Below are 19,931 nucleotides of genomic sequence, written 5' to 3'. Positions count from 1 at the left end.
GATATATTAAAATCATCTTTCCAGCTTGAATTTCAATGATGCATTGGGGCAACGATTTTGTGAGAAACATCTTCACCCTTAAATAAAGATTTTCTTAATTCCTTACCTGTGTGCTAATTAGATATCACCTTGTTTTCACATTAAACAGACTTCTACATGAGAAAGCAGCAAGGATGCAGTGGCGTTAATGTTTCCTGGTGTCAACCTGTATTATTTCAGTAGACATTGAAATGAGGATGCATCTTGCTGCCTTTCCAATGAAGCAAGTTTAATTTAGTAATAGGTGAAAAACCATCCCTACAAAGGTGTTAATCAGAGACTTGGCTTTGTGGACACTTTTCAGAGAACAAATTTGTTAGCATAAAAATAAAGCCAGAAAATGAAGAGCTGTTTCATCACTCAATTGGATTTTTTTTGCCAGCATATTTCTTTTTCTCTGCAACCCACTGCTAAATTGTGCTTCCTAGCTGTTTTTATAAAATCAATGAATCAAATCTAACTCTGATTACATCAGAGAAGGCCAGGTACCCTACACCATAACAGGGGGTTTGAAATTTTGACTTGTCTACTTAAAGATCACCAAAATCTGATAACAAGGTCAATTACATCCCTGGGTGGGATTGAACCACCAACCTTTTGGTTAGTAGCCAGACACACTAACCGATTGCGCCACAGAGACACTTCGCAAAAAGTACATACTGACAAAGGCTAATAAGCATACATCTAGAACGTTTCCTAGAAAAACTTTAAAAAGTCAATAATCTGGAGAGTTTTTGTAAGATGTTTCTTCCATCAACCAACGAAGAAACACATTGGTACTTTCCCATGATGAGTGAGTGCTTCAGGATCTCTTGCACTTACATGTGCAGCAGAGTACTGCAATGGAAGCATGCTGGGCCCATAACCCAGAGGTAGGCAGATTGAAACTATCCTTTGCTATATGCATTTTTTTTGTTAATTTAAGTAATCAAAACTGGGATTGATATTTTTGCTCTTTTATTTTTACTTGAAGTACAATAACTTTTACCATTTTAATTTGTTTGAATAGTATATTGACAGTATAGTTTTCTTTAAAAAATCCACTTAATTTTCTTTACCCTATTATTAAAAGGGTAATTGACAAAAACAAACTACATTGTCACCAGAAGAGCAATACAAAATGTACAAGTGATATATTAAAATCATCTTTCCAGCTTGAATTTCAATGATGCATTGGGGCAACGATTTTGTGAGAAACATCTTCACCCTTATATAAAGATTTTCTTAATTCCTTACCTGTGTGCTAATTAGATATCACCTTGTTTTCACATTAAACAGACTTCCACATGAGAAAGCAGCAAGGATGCAGTGGCGTTAATGTTTCCTGGTGTCAACCTGTATTATTTCAGTAGAAATTGAAATGAGGATGCATCTTGCTGCCTTTCCAATGAAGCAAGTTTAATTTAGTAATAGGTGAAAAACCATCCCTACAAAGGTGTTAATCAGAGACTTGGCTTTGTGGACACTTTTCAGAGAACAAATTTGTTAGCATAAAAATAAAGCCAGAAAATGAAGAGCTGTTTAATCACTCAATTGGATTTTTTTTGCCAGCATATTTCTTTTTCTCTGCAACCCACTGCTAAATTGTGCTTCCTATCTGTTTTTATAAAATCACTGAATCAAATCTAACTCTGATTACATCAGAGAAGGCCAGGTACCCTACACCATAACGGGGGGGTTTGAAATTTTGAGTTGTCTACTTAAAGATCACCAAAATCTGATAACAAGGTCAATTACGTCCCTGGGTGGGATTGAACCACCAACCTTTCGGTTAGTAGCCAGACACACTAACCGATTGCGCCACAGAGACACTTTTTAAAAAGTTCATACTGACAAAGGCTAATAAGCATACATCTGGAACGTTTCCTAGAAAAACTTTAAAAAGTCAATAATCTGGAGAGTTTTTGTAAGATGTTTCTTCCATCAACCAACGAAGAAACACATTGGTACTTTCCCATGATGAGTGAGTGCTTCAGGATCTCTTGCACTTACATGTGCAGCAGAGTACTGCAATGGAAGCATGCTGGGCCCATAACCCAGAGGTAGGCAGATTGAAACTATCCTTTGCTATATGCATTTTTTTTTTATTAATTTAAGTAATCAAAACTGGGATTGATATTTTTGCTCTTTTATTTTTACTTAAAGTACAATAACTTTTACCATTTTAATTTGTTTTAATAGTATATTGACAGTATAGTTTTCCTTAAAAAAATCCACTTAATTTTCTTTACCCTATTATTAAAAGGGTAATTGACAAAAACAAACTACATTGTCACCAGAAGAGCAATACAAAATGTACAAGTGATATATTAAAATCATCTTTCCAGCTTGAATTTCAATGATGCATTGGGGCAACGATTTTGTGAGAAACATCTTCACCCTTAAATAAAGATTTTCTTAATTCCTTACCTGTGTGCTAATTAGATATCACCTTGTTTTCACATTAAACAGACTTCTACATGAGAAAGCAGCAAGGATGCAGTGGCGTTAATGTTTCCTGGTGTCAACCTGTATTATTTCAGTAGACATTGAAATGAGGATGCATCTTGCTGCCTTTCCAATGAAGCAAGTTTAATTTAGTAATAGGTGAAAAACCATCCCTACAAAGGTGTTAATCAGAGACTTGGCTTTGTGGACACTTTTCAGAGAACAAATTTGTTAGCATAAAAATAAAGCCAGAAAATGAAGAGCTGTTTCATCACTCAATTGGATTTTTTTTGCCAGCATATTTCTTTTTCTCTGCAACCCACTGCTAAATTGTGCTTCCTAGCTGTTTTTATAAAATCAATGAATCAAATCTAACTCTGATTACATCAGAGAAGGCCAGGTACCCTACACCATAACAGGGGGTTTGAAATTTTGACTTGTCTACTTAAAGATCACCAAAATCTGATAACAAGGTCAATTACATCCCTGGGTGGGATTGAACCACCAACCTTTTGGTTAGTAGCCAGACACACTAACCGATTGCGCCACAGAGACACTTCGCAAAAAGTACATACTGACAAAGGCTAATAAGCATACATCTAGAACGTTTCCTAGAAAAACTTTAAAAAGTCAATAATCTGGAGAGTTTTTGTAAGATGTTTCTTCCATCAACCAACGAAGAAACACATTGGTACTTTCCCATGATGAGTGAGTGCTTCAGGATCTCTTGCACTTACATGTGCAGCAGAGTACTGCAATGGAAGCATGCTGGGCCCATAACCCAGAGGTAGGCAGATTGAAACTATCCTTTGCTATATGCATTTTTTTTGTTAATTTAAGTAATCAAAACTGGGATTGATATTTTTGCTCTTTTATTTTTACTTGAAGTACAATAACTTTTACCATTTTAATTTGTTTGAATAGTATATTGACAGTATAGTTTTCTTTAAAAAATCCACTTAATTTTCTTTACCCTATTATTAAAAGGGTAATTGACAAAAACAAACTACATTGTCACCAGAAGAGCAATACAAAATGTACAAGTGATATATTAAAATCATCTTTCCAGCTTGAATTTCAATGATGCATTGGGGCAACGATTTTGTGAGAAACATCTTCACCCTTATATAAAGATTTTCTTAATTCCTTACCTGTGTGCTAATTAGATATCACCTTGTTTTCACATTAAACAGACTTCCACATGAGAAAGCAGCAAGGATGCAGTGGCGTTAATGTTTCCTGGTGTCAACCTGTATTATTTCAGTAGAAATTGAAATGAGGATGCATCTTGCTGCCTTTCCAATGAAGCAAGTTTAATTTAGTAATAGGTGAAAAACCATCCCTACAAAGGTGTTAATCAGAGACTTGGCTTTGTGGACACTTTTCAGAGAACAAATTTGTTAGCATAAAAATAAAGCCAGAAAATGAAGAGCTGTTTAATCACTCAATTGGATTTTTTTTGCCAGCATATTTCTTTTTCTCTGCAACCCACTGCTAAATTGTGCTTCCTATCTGTTTTTATAAAATCACTGAATCAAATCTAACTCTGATTACATCAGAGAAGGCCAGGTACCCTACACCATAACGGGGGGGTTTGAAATTTTGAGTTGTCTACTTAAAGATCACCAAAATCTGATAACAAGGTCAATTACGTCCCTGGGTGGGATTGAACCACCAACCTTTCGGTTAGTAGCCAGACACACTAACCGATTGCGCCACAGAGACACTTTTTAAAAAGTTCATACTGACAAAGGCTAATAAGCATACATCTGGAACGTTTCCTAGAAAAACTTTAAAAAGTCAATAATCTGGAGAGTTTTTGTAAGATGTTTCTTCCATCAACCAACGAAGAAACACATTGGTACTTTCCCATGATGAGTGAGTGCTTCAGGATCTCTTGCACTTACATGTGCAGCAGAGTACTGCAATGGAAGCATGCTGGGCCCATAACCCAGAGGTAGGCAGATTGAAACTATCCTTTGCTATATGCATTTTTTTTTTATTAATTTAAGTAATCAAAACTGGGATTGATATTTTTGCTCTTTTATTTTTACTTAAAGTACAATAACTTTTACCATTTTAATTTGTTTTAATAGTATATTGACAGTATAGTTTTCCTTAAAAAAATCCACTTAATTTTCTTTACCCTATTATTAAAAGGGTAATTGACAAAAACAAACTACATTGTCACCAGAAGAGCAATACAAAATGTACAAGTGATATATTAAAATCATCTTTCCAGCTTGAATTTCAATGATGCATTGGGGCAACGATTTTGTGAGAAACATCTTCACCCTTAAATAAAGATTTTCTTAATTCCTTACCTGTGTGCTAATTAGATATCACCTTGTTTTCACATTAAACAGACTTCTACATGAGAAAGCAGCAAGGATGCAGTGGCGTTAATGTTTCCTGGTGTCAACCTGTATTATTTCAGTAGACATTGAAATGAGGATGCATCTTGCTGCCTTTCCAATGAAGCAAGTTTAATTTAGTAATAGGTGAAAAACCATCCCTACAAAGGTGTTAATCAGAGACTTGGCTTTGTGGACACTTTTCAGAGAACAAATTTGTTAGCATAAAAATAAAGCCAGAAAATGAAGAGCTGTTTCATCACTCAATTGGATTTTTTTTGCCAGCATATTTCTTTTTCTCTGCAACCCACTGCTAAATTGTGCTTCCTAGCTGTTTTTATAAAATCAATGAATCAAATCTAACTCTGATTACATCAGAGAAGGCCAGGTACCCTACACCATAACAGGGGGTTTGAAATTTTGACTTGTCTACTTAAAGATCACCAAAATCTGATAACAAGGTCAATTACATCCCTGGGTGGGATTGAACCACCAACCTTTTGGTTAGTAGCCAGACACACTAACCGATTGCGCCACAGAGACACTTTGAAAAAAGTGCATACTGACAAAGGCTAATAAGCATACATCTAGAACGTTTCCTAGAAAAACTTTAAAAAGTCAATAATCTGGAGAGTTTTTGTAAAATGTTTCTTCCATCAACCAACGAAGAAACACATTGGTACTTTCCCATGATGAGTGAGTGCTTCAGGATCTCTTGCACTTACATGTGCAGCAGAGTACTGCAATGGAAGCATGCTGGGCCCATAACCCAGAGGTAGGCAGATTGAAACTATCCTTTGCTATATGCATTTTTTTTGTTAATTTAAGTAATCAAAACTGGGATTGATATTTTTGCTCTTTTATTTTTACTTGAAGTACAATAACTTTTACCATTTTAATTTGTTTGAATAGTATATTGACAGTATAGTTTTCTTTAAAAAATCCACTTAATTTTCTTTACCCTATTATTAAAAGGGTAATTGACAAAAACAAACTACATTGTCACCAGAAGAGCAATACAAAATGTACAAGTGATATATTAAAATCATCTTTCCAGCTTGAATTTCAATGATGCATTGGGGCAACGATTTTGTGAGAAACATCTTCACCCTTATATAAAGATTTTCTTAATTCCTTACCTGTGTGCTAATTAGATATCACCTTGTTTTCACATTAAACAGACTTCCACATGAGAAAGCAGCAAGGATGCAGTGGCGTTAATGTTTCCTGGTGTCAACCTGTATTATTTCAGTAGAAATTGAAATGAGGATGCATCTTGCTGCCTTTCCAATGAAGCAAGTTTAATTTAGTAATAGGTGAAAAACCATCCCTACAAAGGTGTTAATCAGAGACTTGGCTTTGTGGACACTTTTCAGAGAACAAATTTGTTAGCATAAAAATAAAGCCAGAAAATGAAGAGCTGTTTAATCACTCAATTGGATTTTTTTTGCCAGCATATTTCTTTTTCTCTGCAACCCACTGCTAAATTGTGCTTCCTATCTGTTTTTATAAAATCACTGAATCAAATCTAACTCTGATTACATCAGAGAAGGCCAGGTACCCTACACCATAACGGGGGGGTTTGAAATTTTGAGTTGTCTACTTAAAGATCACCAAAATCTGATAACAAGGTCAATTACGTCCCTGGGTGGGATTGAACCACCAACCTTTCGGTTAGTAGCCAGACACACTAACCGATTGCGCCACAGAGACACTTTTTAAAAAGTTCATACTGACAAAGGCTAATAAGCATACATCTGGAACGTTTCCTAGAAAAACTTTAAAAAGTCAATAATCTGGAGAGTTTTTGTAAGATGTTTCTTCCATCAACCAACGAAGAAACACATTGGTACTTTCCCATGATGAGTGAGTGCTTCAGGATCTCTTGCACTTACATGTGCAGCAGAGTACTGCAATGGAAGCATGCTGGGCCCATAACCCAGAGGTAGGCAGATTGAAACTATCCTTTGCTATATGCATTTTTTTTTATTAATTTAAGTAATCAAAACTGGGATTGATATTTTTGCTCTTTTATTTTTACTTAAAGTACAATAACTTTTACCATTTTAATTTGTTTTAATAGTATATTGACAGTATAGTTTTCCTTAAAAAAATCCACTTAATTTTCTTTACCCTATTATTAAAAGGGTAATTGACAAAAACAAACTACATTGTCACCAGAAGAGCAATACAAAATGTACAAGTGATATATTAAAATCATCTTTCCAGCTTGAATTTCAATGATGCATTGGGGCAACGATTTTGTGAGAAACATCTTCACCCTTAAATAAAGATTTTCTTAATTCCTTACCTGTGTGCTAATTAGATATCACCTTGTTTTCACATTAAACAGACTTCTACATGAGAAAGCAGCAAGGATGCAGTGGCGTTAATGTTTCCTGGTGTCAACCTGTATTATTTCAGTAGACATTGAAATGAGGATGCATCTTGCTGCCTTTCCAATGAAGCAAGTTTAATTTAGTAATAGGTGAAAAACCATCCCTACAAAGGTGTTAATCAGAGACTTGGCTTTGTGGACACTTTTCAGAGAACAAATTTGTTAGCATAAAAATAAAGCCAGAAAATGAAGAGCTGTTTCATCACTCAATTGGATTTTTTTTGCCAGCATATTTCTTTTTCTCTGCAACCCACTGCTAAATTGTGCTTCCTAGCTGTTTTTATAAAATCAATGAATCAAATCTAACTCTGATTACATCAGAGAAGGCCAGGTACCCTACACCATAACAGGGGGTTTGAAATTTTGACTTGTCTACTTAAAGATCACCAAAATCTGATAACAAGGTCAATTACATCCCTGGGTGGGATTGAACCACCAACCTTTTGGTTAGTAGCCAGACACACTAACCGATTGCGCCACAGAGACACTTCGCAAAAAGTACATACTGACAAAGGCTAATAAGCATACATCTAGAACGTTTCCTAGAAAAACTTTAAAAAGTCAATAATCTGGAGAGTTTTTGTAAGATGTTTCTTCCATCAACCAACGAAGAAACACATTGGTACTTTCCCATGATGAGTGAGTGCTTCAGGATCTCTTGCACTTACATGTGCAGCAGAGTACTGCAATGGAAGCATGCTGGGCCCATAACCCAGAGGTAGGCAGATTGAAACTATCCTTTGCTATATGCATTTTTTTTGTTAATTTAAGTAATCAAAACTGGGATTGATATTTTTGCTCTTTTATTTTTACTTGAAGTACAATAACTTTTACCATTTTAATTTGTTTGAATAGTATATTGACAGTATAGTTTTCTTTAAAAAATCCACTTAATTTTCTTTACCCTATTATTAAAAGGGTAATTGACAAAAACAAACTACATTGTCACCAGAAGAGCAATACAAAATGTACAAGTGATATATTAAAATCATCTTTCCAGCTTGAATTTCAATGATGCATTGGGGCAACGATTTTGTGAGAAACATCTTCACCCTTATATAAAGATTTTCTTAATTCCTTACCTGTGTGCTAATTAGATATCACCTTGTTTTCACATTAAACAGACTTCCACATGAGAAAGCAGCAAGGATGCAGTGGCGTTAATGTTTCCTGGTGTCAACCTGTATTATTTCAGTAGAAATTGAAATGAGGATGCATCTTGCTGCCTTTCCAATGAAGCAAGTTTAATTTAGTAATAGGTGAAAAACCATCCCTACAAAGGTGTTAATCAGAGACTTGGCTTTGTGGACACTTTTCAGAGAACAAATTTGTTAGCATAAAAATAAAGCCAGAAAATGAAGAGCTGTTTAATCACTCAATTGGATTTTTTTTGCCAGCATATTTCTTTTTCTCTGCAACCCACTGCTAAATTGTGCTTCCTATCTGTTTTTATAAAATCACTGAATCAAATCTAACTCTGATTACATCAGAGAAGGCCAGGTACCCTACACCATAACGGGGGGGTTTGAAATTTTGAGTTGTCTACTTAAAGATCACCAAAATCTGATAACAAGGTCAATTACGTCCCTGGGTGGGATTGAACCACCAACCTTTCGGTTAGTAGCCAGACACACTAACCGATTGCGCCACAGAGACACTTTTTAAAAAGTTCATACTGACAAAGGCTAATAAGCATACATCTGGAACGTTTCCTAGAAAAACTTTAAAAAGTCAATAATCTGGAGAGTTTTTGTAAGATGTTTCTTCCATCAACCAACGAAGAAACACATTGGTACTTTCCCATGATGAGTGAGTGCTTCAGGATCTCTTGCACTTACATGTGCAGCAGAGTACTGCAATGGAAGCATGCTGGGCCCATAACCCAGAGGTAGGCAGATTGAAACTATCCTTTGCTATATGCATTTTTTTTTTATTAATTTAAGTAATCAAAACTGGGATTGATATTTTTGCTCTTTTATTTTTACTTAAAGTACAATAACTTTTACCATTTTAATTTGTTTTAATAGTATATTGACAGTATAGTTTTCCTTAAAAAAATCCACTTAATTTTCTTTACCCTATTATTAAAAGGGTAATTGACAAAAACAAACTACATTGTCACCAGAAGAGCAATACAAAATGTACAAGTGATATATTAAAATCATCTTTCCAGCTTGAATTTCAATGATGCATTGGGGCAACGATTTTGTGAGAAACATCTTCACCCTTAAATAAAGATTTTCTTAATTCCTTACCTGTGTGCTAATTAGATATCACCTTGTTTTCACATTAAACAGACTTCTACATGAGAAAGCAGCAAGGATGCAGTGGCGTTAATGTTTCCTGGTGTCAACCTGTATTATTTCAGTAGACATTGAAATGAGGATGCATCTTGCTGCCTTTCCAATGAAGCAAGTTTAATTTAGTAATAGGTGAAAAACCATCCCTACAAAGGTGTTAATCAGAGACTTGGCTTTGTGGACACTTTTCAGAGAACAAATTTGTTAGCATAAAAATAAAGCCAGAAAATGAAGAGCTGTTTCATCACTCAATTGGATTTTTTTTGCCAGCATATTTCTTTTTCTCTGCAACCCACTGCTAAATTGTGCTTCCTAGCTGTTTTTATAAAATCAATGAATCAAATCTAACTCTGATTACATCAGAGAAGGCCAGGTACCCTACACCATAACAGGGGGTTTGAAATTTTGACTTGTCTACTTAAAGATCACCAAAATCTGATAACAAGGTCAATTACATCCCTGGGTGGGATTGAACCACCAACCTTTTGGTTAGTAGCCAGACACACTAACCGATTGCGCCACAGAGACACTTCGCAAAAAGTACATACTGACAAAGGCTAATAAGCATACATCTAGAACGTTTCCTAGAAAAACTTTAAAAAGTCAATAATCTGGAGAGTTTTTGTAAGATGTTTCTTCCATCAACCAACGAAGAAACACATTGGTACTTTCCCATGATGAGTGAGTGCTTCAGGATCTCTTGCACTTACATGTGCAGCAGAGTACTGCAATGGAAGCATGCTGGGCCCATAACCCAGAGGTAGGCAGATTGAAACTATCCTTTGCTATATGCATTTTTTTTGTTAATTTAAGTAATCAAAACTGGGATTGATATTTTTGCTCTTTTATTTTTACTTGAAGTACAATAACTTTTACCATTTTAATTTGTTTGAATAGTATATTGACAGTATAGTTTTCTTTAAAAAATCCACTTAATTTTCTTTACCCTATTATTAAAAGGGTAATTGACAAAAACAAACTACATTGTCACCAGAAGAGCAATACAAAATGTACAAGTGATATATTAAAATCATCTTTCCAGCTTGAATTTCAATGATGCATTGGGGCAACGATTTTGTGAGAAACATCTTCACCCTTATATAAAGATTTTCTTAATTCCTTACCTGTGTGCTAATTAGATATCACCTTGTTTTCACATTAAACAGACTTCCACATGAGAAAGCAGCAAGGATGCAGTGGCGTTAATGTTTCCTGGTGTCAACCTGTATTATTTCAGTAGAAATTGAAATGAGGATGCATCTTGCTGCCTTTCCAATGAAGCAAGTTTAATTTAGTAATAGGTGAAAAACCATCCCTACAAAGGTGTTAATCAGAGACTTGGCTTTGTGGACACTTTTCAGAGAACAAATTTGTTAGCATAAAAATAAAGCCAGAAAATGAAGAGCTGTTTAATCACTCAATTGGATTTTTTTTGCCAGCATATTTCTTTTTCTCTGCAACCCACTGCTAAATTGTGCTTCCTATCTGTTTTTATAAAATCACTGAATCAAATCTAACTCTGATTACATCAGAGAAGGCCAGGTACCCTACACCATAACGGGGGGGTTTGAAATTTTGAGTTGTCTACTTAAAGATCACCAAAATCTGATAACAAGGTCAATTACGTCCCTGGGTGGGATTGAACCACCAACCTTTCGGTTAGTAGCCAGACACACTAACCGATTGCGCCACAGAGACACTTTTTAAAAAGTTCATACTGACAAAGGCTAATAAGCATACATCTGGAACGTTTCCTAGAAAAACTTTAAAAAGTCAATAATCTGGAGAGTTTTTGTAAGATGTTTCTTCCATCAACCAACGAAGAAACACATTGGTACTTTCCCATGATGAGTGAGTGCTTCAGGATCTCTTGCACTTACATGTGCAGCAGAGTACTGCAATGGAAGCATGCTGGGCCCATAACCCAGAGGTAGGCAGATTGAAACTATCCTTTGCTATATGCATTTTTTTTTTATTAATTTAAGTAATCAAAACTGGGATTGATATTTTTGCTCTTTTATTTTTACTTAAAGTACAATAACTTTTACCATTTTAATTTGTTTTAATAGTATATTGACAGTATAGTTTTCCTTAAAAAAATCCACTTAATTTTCTTTACCCTATTATTAAAAGGGTAATTGACAAAAACAAACTACATTGTCACCAGAAGAGCAATACAAAATGTACAAGTGATATATTAAAATCATCTTTCCAGCTTGAATTTCAATGATGCATTGGGGCAACGATTTTGTGAGAAACATCTTCACCCTTAAATAAAGATTTTCTTAATTCCTTACCTGTGTGCTAATTAGATATCACCTTGTTTTCACATTAAACAGACTTCTACATGAGAAAGCAGCAAGGATGCAGTGGCGTTAATGTTTCCTGGTGTCAACCTGTATTATTTCAGTAGACATTGAAATGAGGATGCATCTTGCTGCCTTTCCAATGAAGCAAGTTTAATTTAGTAATAGGTGAAAAACCATCCCTACAAAGGTGTTAATCAGAGACTTGGCTTTGTGGACACTTTTCAGAGAACAAATTTGTTAGCATAAAAATAAAGCCAGAAAATGAAGAGCTGTTTCATCACTCAATTGGATTTTTTTTGCCAGCATATTTCTTTTTCTCTGCAACCCACTGCTAAATTGTGCTTCCTAGCTGTTTTTATAAAATCAATGAATCAAATCTAACTCTGATTACATCAGAGAAGGCCAGGTACCCTACACCATAACAGGGGGTTTGAAATTTTGACTTGTCTACTTAAAGATCACCAAAATCTGATAACAAGGTCAATTACATCCCTGGGTGGGATTGAACCACCAACCTTTTGGTTAGTAGCCAGACACACTAACCGATTGCGCCACAGAGACACTTCGCAAAAAGTACATACTGACAAAGGCTAATAAGCATACATCTAGAACGTTTCCTAGAAAAACTTTAAAAAGTCAATAATCTGGAGAGTTTTTGTAAGATGTTTCTTCCATCAACCAACGAAGAAACACATTGGTACTTTCCCATGATGAGTGAGTGCTTCAGGATCTCTTGCACTTACATGTGCAGCAGAGTACTGCAATGGAAGCATGCTGGGCCCATAACCCAGAGGTAGGCAGATTGAAACTATCCTTTGCTATATGCATTTTTTTTTGTTAATTTAAGTAATCAAAACTGGGATTGATATTTTTGCTCTTTTATTTTTACTTAAAGTACAATAACTTTTACCATTTTAATTTGTTTTAATAGTATATTGACAGTATAGTTTTCTTTAAAAAATCCACTTAATTTTCTTTACCCTATTATTAAAAGGGTAATTGACAAAAACAAACTACATTGTCACCAGAAGAGCAATACAAAATGTACAAGTGATATATTAAAATCATCTTTCCAGCTTGAATTTCAATGATGCATTGGGGCAACAATTTTGTGAGAAACATCTTCACCCTTAAATAAAGATTTTCTTAATTCCTAACCTGTGTGCTAATTAGATATCACCTTGTTTTCACATTAAACAGACTTCTACATGAGAAAGCAGCAAGGATGCAGTGGCGTTAATGTTTCCTGGTGTCAACCTGTATTATTTCAGTAGACATTGAAATGAGGATGCATCTTGCTGCCTTTCCAATGAAGCAAGTTTAATTTAGTAATAGGTGAAAAACCATCCCTACAAAGGTGTTAATCAGAGACTTGGCTTTGTGGACACTTTTCAGAGAACAAATTTGTTAGCATAAAAATAAAGCCAGAAAATGAAGAGCTGTTTAATCACTCAATTGGATTTTTTTGCCAGCATATTTCTTTTTCTCTGCAACCCACTGCTAAATTGTGCTTCCTAGCTGTTTTTATAAAATCACTGAATCAAATCTAACTCTGATTACATCAGAGAAAGCCAGGTACCCTACACCATAAGAGGGGGTTTGAAATTTTGACTTGTCTACTTAAAGATCACCAAAATCTGATAACAAGGTCAATTACGTCCCTGGGTGGGATTGAGCCACCAACCTTTTGGTTTATAGCCATACACACTAACTGATTGCGCCACAGAGACACTTTGCAAAAGTCCATACTAACAAAGGCTAATAAGCATTCATCTAAAACGTTTCCTAGAAAAACTTTAAAAAGTCAATAATCTGGATAGTTTTTGTAAGATGTTTCTTCCATCCACCAACGAAGAAACACATTGGTACTTTCCCATGATGAGTGAGTGCTTCAGGATCTATTACACTTACATGTGCAGCAGAGTACAGCAATGGAAGCATGCTGGGCACATAACCCAGAGGTAGGCAGATTGAAACTATCCTCTGCTATATGCATTTTTTTTTTGTTAAAGTAATCCAAAACTGGGATTGATATGTTGGCTCTTTTATTTTTACTTACAGTACAATAACTTTTACCATTTTAATTTGTTTTAATAGTATATTGACAGTATTGTTTTCTTTCAAAAATCCACTTAATTTTCATTACCCTATTATTAAAATGGTAATTGACAAAAACAAACTACATTGTCACCAGAAGAGCAATACAAAATGTACAAGTGATATATTAAAATCATCTTTCCAGCTTGAATTTCAATGATGCATTGGGGCAACGATTTTGTGAGAAACATTTTCACCCTTAAATAAAGATTTTCTTAATTCCTTACCTGTGTGCTAATTAGATATCACCTTGTTTTCACATTAAACAGACTTCCACATGAGAAAGCAGCAAGGATGCAGTGGCGTTAATGTTTCCTGGTGTCAACCTGTATTATTTTAGTAGACATTGAAATGAGGATGCATCTTGCTGCCTTTCCAATGAAGCAAGTTTAATTTAGTAATAGGTTAAAAACCATCCTTACAAAGGTGTTAATCAGAGACTTGGCTTTGTGGACACTTTTCAGAGAACAAATTTGTTAGCATAAAAATAAAGCCAGAAAATTAAGAGCTGTTTAATCACTCAATTTGATTTTTTTTGCCAGCATATTTCTTTTTCTCTGCAACCCACTGCTAAATTGTGCTTCCTAGCTGTTTTTATAAAATCACTGAATCAAATCTAACTCTGATTACATCAGAGAAGGCAAGGTACCCTACACCAGAACAGGGGGATTTGAAATTTTGACTTGTCTACTTAAAGATCACCAAAATCTGATAACAAGGTCAATTACGTCCCTGGGTGGGATTGAACCACCAACCTTTTGGTTAATCGCCGTGCACACTAAATGATTGTGCCACAGAGACACTTTGCAAAAGTCCATACTGACAAAGGCTAATAAGCATTCATCTAAAACGTTTCCTAGAAAAACTTTAAAAAGTCAATAATCTGGAGAGTTTTTGTAAGATGTTTCTTCCATCAACCAACGAAGAAACACATTGGTACTTTCCCATGATGAGTGAGTGCTTCAGGATCTCTTGCACTTACATGTGCAGCAGAGTACTGCAATGGAAGCATGCTGGGCCCATAACCCAGAGGTAGGCAGATTGAAACTATCCTTTGCTATATGCATTTTTTTTGTTAATTTAAGTAATCAAAACTGGGATTGATATTTTTGCTCTTTTATTTTTACTTAAAGTACAATAACTTTTACCATTTTAATTTGTTTTAATAGTATATTGACAGTATAGTTTTCTTTAAAAAATCCACTTAATTTTCTTTACCCTATTATTAAAAGGGTAATTGACAAAAACAAACTACATTGTCACCAGAAGAGCAATACAAAATGTACAAGTGATATATTAAAATCATCTTTCCAGCTTGAATTTCAATGATGCATTGGGGCAACAATTTTGTGAGAAACATCTTCACCCTTAAATAAAGATTTTCTTAATTCCTAACCTGTGTGCTAATTAGATATCACCTTGTTTTCACATTAAACAGACTTCTACATGAGAAAGCAGCAAGGATGCAGTGGCGTTAATGTTTCCTGGTGTCAACCTGTATTATTTCAGTAGACATTGAAATGAGGATGCATCTTGCTGCCTTTCCAATGAAGCAAGTTTAATTTAGTAATAGGTGAAAAACCATCCCTACAAAGGTGTTAATCAGAGACTTGGCTTTGTGGACACTTTTCAGAGAACAAATTTGTTAGCATAAAAATAAAGCCAGAAAATGAAGAGCTGTTTAATCACTCAATTGGATTTTTTTGCCAGCATATTTCTTTTTCTCTGCAACCCACTGCTAAATTGTGTTTCCTAGCTGTTTTTATAAAATCACTGAATCAAATCTAACTCTGATTACATCAGAGAAGGCCAGGTACCCTACACCATAAGAGGGGGTTTGAAATTTTGACTTGTCTACTTAAATATCACCAAAACCTGATCAAAAGGTCAATTATGTCCCTGGGTGGGATTGAACCACCAACCTTTTGGTTAGTAGTCAGACACACTAACCGATTGCGCCACAGAGACACTTTGCAAAAAGTACATACTGACAAAGGCTAATAAGCATTCATCTAGAACGTTTCCTAGAAAAACTTTAAAAAGTCAATAATCTGGAGAGTTTTTGTAAGAATTTTCTTATATCAACCAACGAAGAAACACATTGGTACTTTCCCATGATGAGTGAGTGCTTCAGGATCTCTTGCACTTACATGTGCAGCAGAGTACTGCAATGGAAGCATGCTGGGCCCATTACCCAGAGGTAGGCAGATTGAAACTATCCTCTGCTATATGCATTTTTTTTTGTTAATTAAAGTAATCCAAAACTGGGATTGATATGTTAGCTATTTTATGTTTACTTAAAGTACAATAACTTTTACCATTTTAATTTGTTTTAATAGTATATTGACAGTATTGTTTTCTTTCAAAAATCCACTTAATTTTCTTTACCCTATTATTAAAATGGTAATTGACAAAAACAAACTACATTGTCACCAGAAGAGCAATACAAAATGTACAAGTGATATATTAAAATCATCTTTCCAGCTTGAATTTCAATGATGCATTGGGGCAACGATTTTGTGAGAAACATCTTCACCCTTAAATAAAGATTTTCTTAATTCCTTACCTGTGAGCTAATTAGATATCACCTTGTTTTCACATTAAACAGACTTCTACATGAGAAAGCAGCAAGGATGCAGTGGCGTTAATGTTTCCTGGTGTCAACCTGTATTATTTCAGTAGACATTGAAATGAGGATGCATCTTGCTGCCTTTCCAATGAAGCAAGTTTAATTTAGTAATAGGTGAAAAACCATCCCTACAAAGGTGTTAATCAGAGACTTGGCTTTGTGGACACTTTTCAGAGAACAAATTTGTTAGCATAAAAATAAAGGCAGAAAATGAAGAGCTGTTTAATCACTCAATTGGATTTTTCTGCCAGCATATTTCTTTTTCTCTGCAACCCACTGCTAAATTGTGCTTCCTAGCTGTTTTTATAAAATCACTGAATCAAATCTAACTCTGATTACATCAGAGAAGGCCAGGTACCCTACACCATAAGAGGGGATTTGAAATTTTGACTTGTCTACTTAAAGATCACCAAAATCTGATAACAAGGTCAATTACGTCCCTGGGTGGGATTGAGCCACCAACCTTTTGGTTTATAGCCATACACTTTAGCCACAGAGACACTTTGCAAAAGTCCATACTGACAAAGGCTAATAAGCATTCATCTAAAAGCTGAACCAGGTAATTATAGACCAGTTAGTCTTACATCTATAGTGGGGAAAGTATTGGAAGGTATTCTAAGAGATAGTATTCAGAAGTTCCTTGAAACCAATAAGGTCATTAAAAGGAATCAACATGGGTTTATGAAGGACAGATCCTGTCAAACCAACTTACTTGGCTTTTATGAAACAGTAAGCGCAAACCTAGATCAGGGTAAAGACGTGGATGTAATCTTTTTAGACTTTGCCAAAGCGTTTGATACTGTACCACACATGAGACTTATATACAAGCTACAAGAATCAGGGCTAGGAAGCACAATATGCACTTGGGTCAAAAACTGGTTAGATAATAGGAAGCAGCGCGTTGTGGTTAATGGATCTTTTTCAACTTGGACTGAAGTGCTAAGTGGTGTGCCGCAAGGCTCAGTATTAGGACCGCTATTGTTCATTATTTTCATTAACGACCTAACAGAAGGTCTAGAGAGCATGGTGTCAATTTTTGCAGATGATACCAAATTGTGTAAGGCTATAAATACAGAGGAGGATGCCGAGTCTCTTCAGAACGACTTAGTTAAATTAGAAGCATGGGCAGCCAAATGGAGAATGTGCTTCAACACAGACAAGTGTAAGGTAATGCACTGTGGTAACAAGAACAAAAATTACACCTACCTACTAAATGGGGTAAAACTAGGGGATTCTGTACTGGAAAAGGACTTGGGTGTCTTCATAAATAGCAAGCTAAGCAGTAGTACCCAAAGTAGGACTGCAGCAAAGAAGGCTAATAAGATATTAGCATGCATAAAACGGGGTATTGATGCTAGGGACGAGAGTATTATACTCCCATTATATAAATCACTAGTGAGGCCACACCTTGAATACTGTGTACAGTTCTGGGCACCGTACTACAAAAAGGATATCCTGGAGCTTGAAAAGGTACAAAGGAGGGCGACCAAACTAATTAAGGGCATGGAGACGATGGAATACAAGGAAAGGCTTGAAAGACTAGGCATGTTTACATTGGAAAAGCGGAGACTAAGAGGGGATATGATCAACATCTACAAATATATAAGGGGACAATACTCAGAGCTTGCGCGGGACCTGTTTTTGGTTAGATCAACACAGAGGACTCGTGGACACTCGCTCAGGTTAGAGGAGAGGAGATTCCGCACAATACGGCGTAAAGGCTTTTTCACGGTAAGGACAATACGTGTTTGGAATTCCCTGCCCGAGGGAGTTGTAATGGCGGAATCTGTCAACACCTTTAAGAATGGGTTAGATAAATTCCTATTGGATAAGGATATCCAGGGGTATGGTGCATAGTCATGCATTATAGTTACTATTTAGTCAAATCATCATGCAGAGGACACCACAAATAGGTTGAACTCGATGGACAATTGTCTTTTTTCAACCTCAGATACTATGTTTCCTAGAAAAACTTTAAAAAGTCAATAATCTGGAGAGTTTTTGTAAGATGTTTCTTCCATCCACCAACGAAGAAACACATTGGTACTTTCCCATGATGAGTGAGTGCTTCAGGATCTCTTGCACTTACATGTGCAGCAGAGTACTGCAATGGAAGCATGCTGGGCCCATAACCCAGAGGTAGGCAGATTAAAACTATCCTCTGCTATATGCATTTTTTTTGTTAAAGTAATCCAAAACTGGGATTGATATTTTTGCTCTTTTATTTTTCATTAAAGTACAATAACTTTTACCATTTTAATTTGTTTTAATAGTATATTGAAAGTATTGTTTTCTTTTAAAAATCCACTTAATTTTCTTTACCCTATTATTAAAATGGTAATTGACAAAAACAAACTACATTGTCACCAGAAGAGCAATACAAAATGTACAAGTGATATATTAAAATCATCTTTCCTGCTTGAATTTCAATGATGCATTGGGGCAACGATTTTGTGAGAAACATTTTCACCCTTAAATAAAGATTTTCTTAATTCCTTACCTGTGTGCTAATTAGATATCACCTTGTTTTCACATTAAACAGACTTCCACATGAGAAAGCAGCAAGGATGCAGTGGCATTAATGTTTCCTGGTGTCAACCTGTATTATTTCAGTAGACATTGAAATGAGGATGCATCTTGCTGCCTTTCCAATGAAGCAAGTTTAATTTAGTAATAGGTGAAAAACCATCCTTACAAAGGTGTTAATCAGAGACTTGGCTTTGTGGACACTTTTCAGAGAACAAATTTGTTAGCATAAAAATAAAGCCAGAAAATGAAGAGCTGTTTAATCACTCAATTGGATTTTTTTGCCAGCATATTTATTTTTCTCTGCAACCCACTGCTAAATTGTGCTTCCTAGCTGTTTTTATAAAATCACTGAATCAAATCTAACTCTGATTACATCAGAGAAGGCCAGGTACCCTACACCATAAGAGAGGGTTTGAAATTTTGACTTGTCTACTTAAAGATCACCAAAATCTGATAACAAGGTCAATTACGTCCCTGGGTGGGATTGAACCACCAACCTTTTGGTTAATAGCCATACACACTAACTGATTGCGCCACAGAGACACTTTGCTAAAGTACATACTGGCAAAGGCTAATAAGCATTCATCTAAAACGTTTCCTAGAAAAACTTTAAAAAGTCAATAATCTGGAGAGTTTTTGTAAGATGTTTCTTCCATCAACCAATGAAGAAACACATTGGTACTTTCCCATGATGAGTGAGTGCTTCAGGATCTATTACACTTACATGTGCAGCAGAGTACAGCAATGGAAGCATGCTGGGCACATAACCCAGAGGTAGGCAGATTGAAACTATCCTCTGCTATATGCATTTTTTTTTGTTAAAGTAATCCAAAACTGGGATTGATATGT

The 19,931-nt window shown here is 35.4% G+C and overlaps 12 non-coding genes across 12 annotated transcripts; all 12 read right to left on the bottom strand.

Moving 5' to 3' along the window:
• Positions 1-605: 605 nt before the first annotated feature.
• TRNAS-ACU (transfer RNA serine (anticodon ACU)) lies at positions 606-679 on the bottom strand. The gene has a single exon. It is a non-coding gene; the product is annotated as a tRNA-Ser (tRNA).
• A 1,096-nt stretch (positions 680-1,775) lies between these two features.
• On the bottom strand, positions 1,776-1,849 carry TRNAS-ACU (transfer RNA serine (anticodon ACU)). The gene has a single exon. It is a non-coding gene; the product is annotated as a tRNA-Ser (tRNA).
• Positions 1,850-2,947: 1,098 nt separating this feature from the next.
• TRNAS-ACU (transfer RNA serine (anticodon ACU)) lies at positions 2,948-3,021 on the bottom strand. The gene has a single exon. It is a non-coding gene; the product is annotated as a tRNA-Ser (tRNA).
• Positions 3,022-4,117: 1,096 nt separating this feature from the next.
• TRNAS-ACU (transfer RNA serine (anticodon ACU)) lies at positions 4,118-4,191 on the bottom strand. The gene has a single exon. It is a non-coding gene; the product is annotated as a tRNA-Ser (tRNA).
• Positions 4,192-5,289: 1,098 nt separating this feature from the next.
• TRNAS-ACU (transfer RNA serine (anticodon ACU)) lies at positions 5,290-5,363 on the bottom strand. Its single transcript has one exon. It is a non-coding gene; the product is annotated as a tRNA-Ser (tRNA).
• A 1,096-nt stretch (positions 5,364-6,459) lies between these two features.
• Positions 6,460-6,533, bottom strand: TRNAS-ACU (transfer RNA serine (anticodon ACU)). Its single transcript has one exon. It is a non-coding gene; the product is annotated as a tRNA-Ser (tRNA).
• Positions 6,534-7,630: 1,097 nt separating this feature from the next.
• Positions 7,631-7,704, bottom strand: TRNAS-ACU (transfer RNA serine (anticodon ACU)). The gene has a single exon. It is a non-coding gene; the product is annotated as a tRNA-Ser (tRNA).
• A 1,096-nt stretch (positions 7,705-8,800) lies between these two features.
• TRNAS-ACU (transfer RNA serine (anticodon ACU)) lies at positions 8,801-8,874 on the bottom strand. Its single transcript has one exon. It is a non-coding gene; the product is annotated as a tRNA-Ser (tRNA).
• A 1,098-nt stretch (positions 8,875-9,972) lies between these two features.
• On the bottom strand, positions 9,973-10,046 carry TRNAS-ACU (transfer RNA serine (anticodon ACU)). Its single transcript has one exon. It is a non-coding gene; the product is annotated as a tRNA-Ser (tRNA).
• A 1,096-nt stretch (positions 10,047-11,142) lies between these two features.
• On the bottom strand, positions 11,143-11,216 carry TRNAS-ACU (transfer RNA serine (anticodon ACU)). The gene has a single exon. It is a non-coding gene; the product is annotated as a tRNA-Ser (tRNA).
• A 1,098-nt stretch (positions 11,217-12,314) lies between these two features.
• TRNAS-ACU (transfer RNA serine (anticodon ACU)) lies at positions 12,315-12,388 on the bottom strand. Its single transcript has one exon. It is a non-coding gene; the product is annotated as a tRNA-Ser (tRNA).
• A 3,430-nt stretch (positions 12,389-15,818) lies between these two features.
• TRNAS-ACU (transfer RNA serine (anticodon ACU)) lies at positions 15,819-15,892 on the bottom strand. Its single transcript has one exon. It is a non-coding gene; the product is annotated as a tRNA-Ser (tRNA).
• Between the last annotated feature and the right edge of the window lie 4,039 nt (positions 15,893-19,931).

Source organism: Pseudophryne corroboree, unplaced genomic scaffold, assembly GCF_028390025.1.
Source record: "Pseudophryne corroboree isolate aPseCor3 unplaced genomic scaffold, aPseCor3.hap2 scaffold_2226, whole genome shotgun sequence".
Classification (NCBI taxonomy): Eukaryota; Metazoa; Chordata; class Amphibia; order Anura; family Myobatrachidae; genus Pseudophryne; species Pseudophryne corroboree.
The sequence above is the reverse complement of the archived record's forward strand: the minus strand, read 5'-3'. Positions and strand labels throughout refer to the sequence as shown.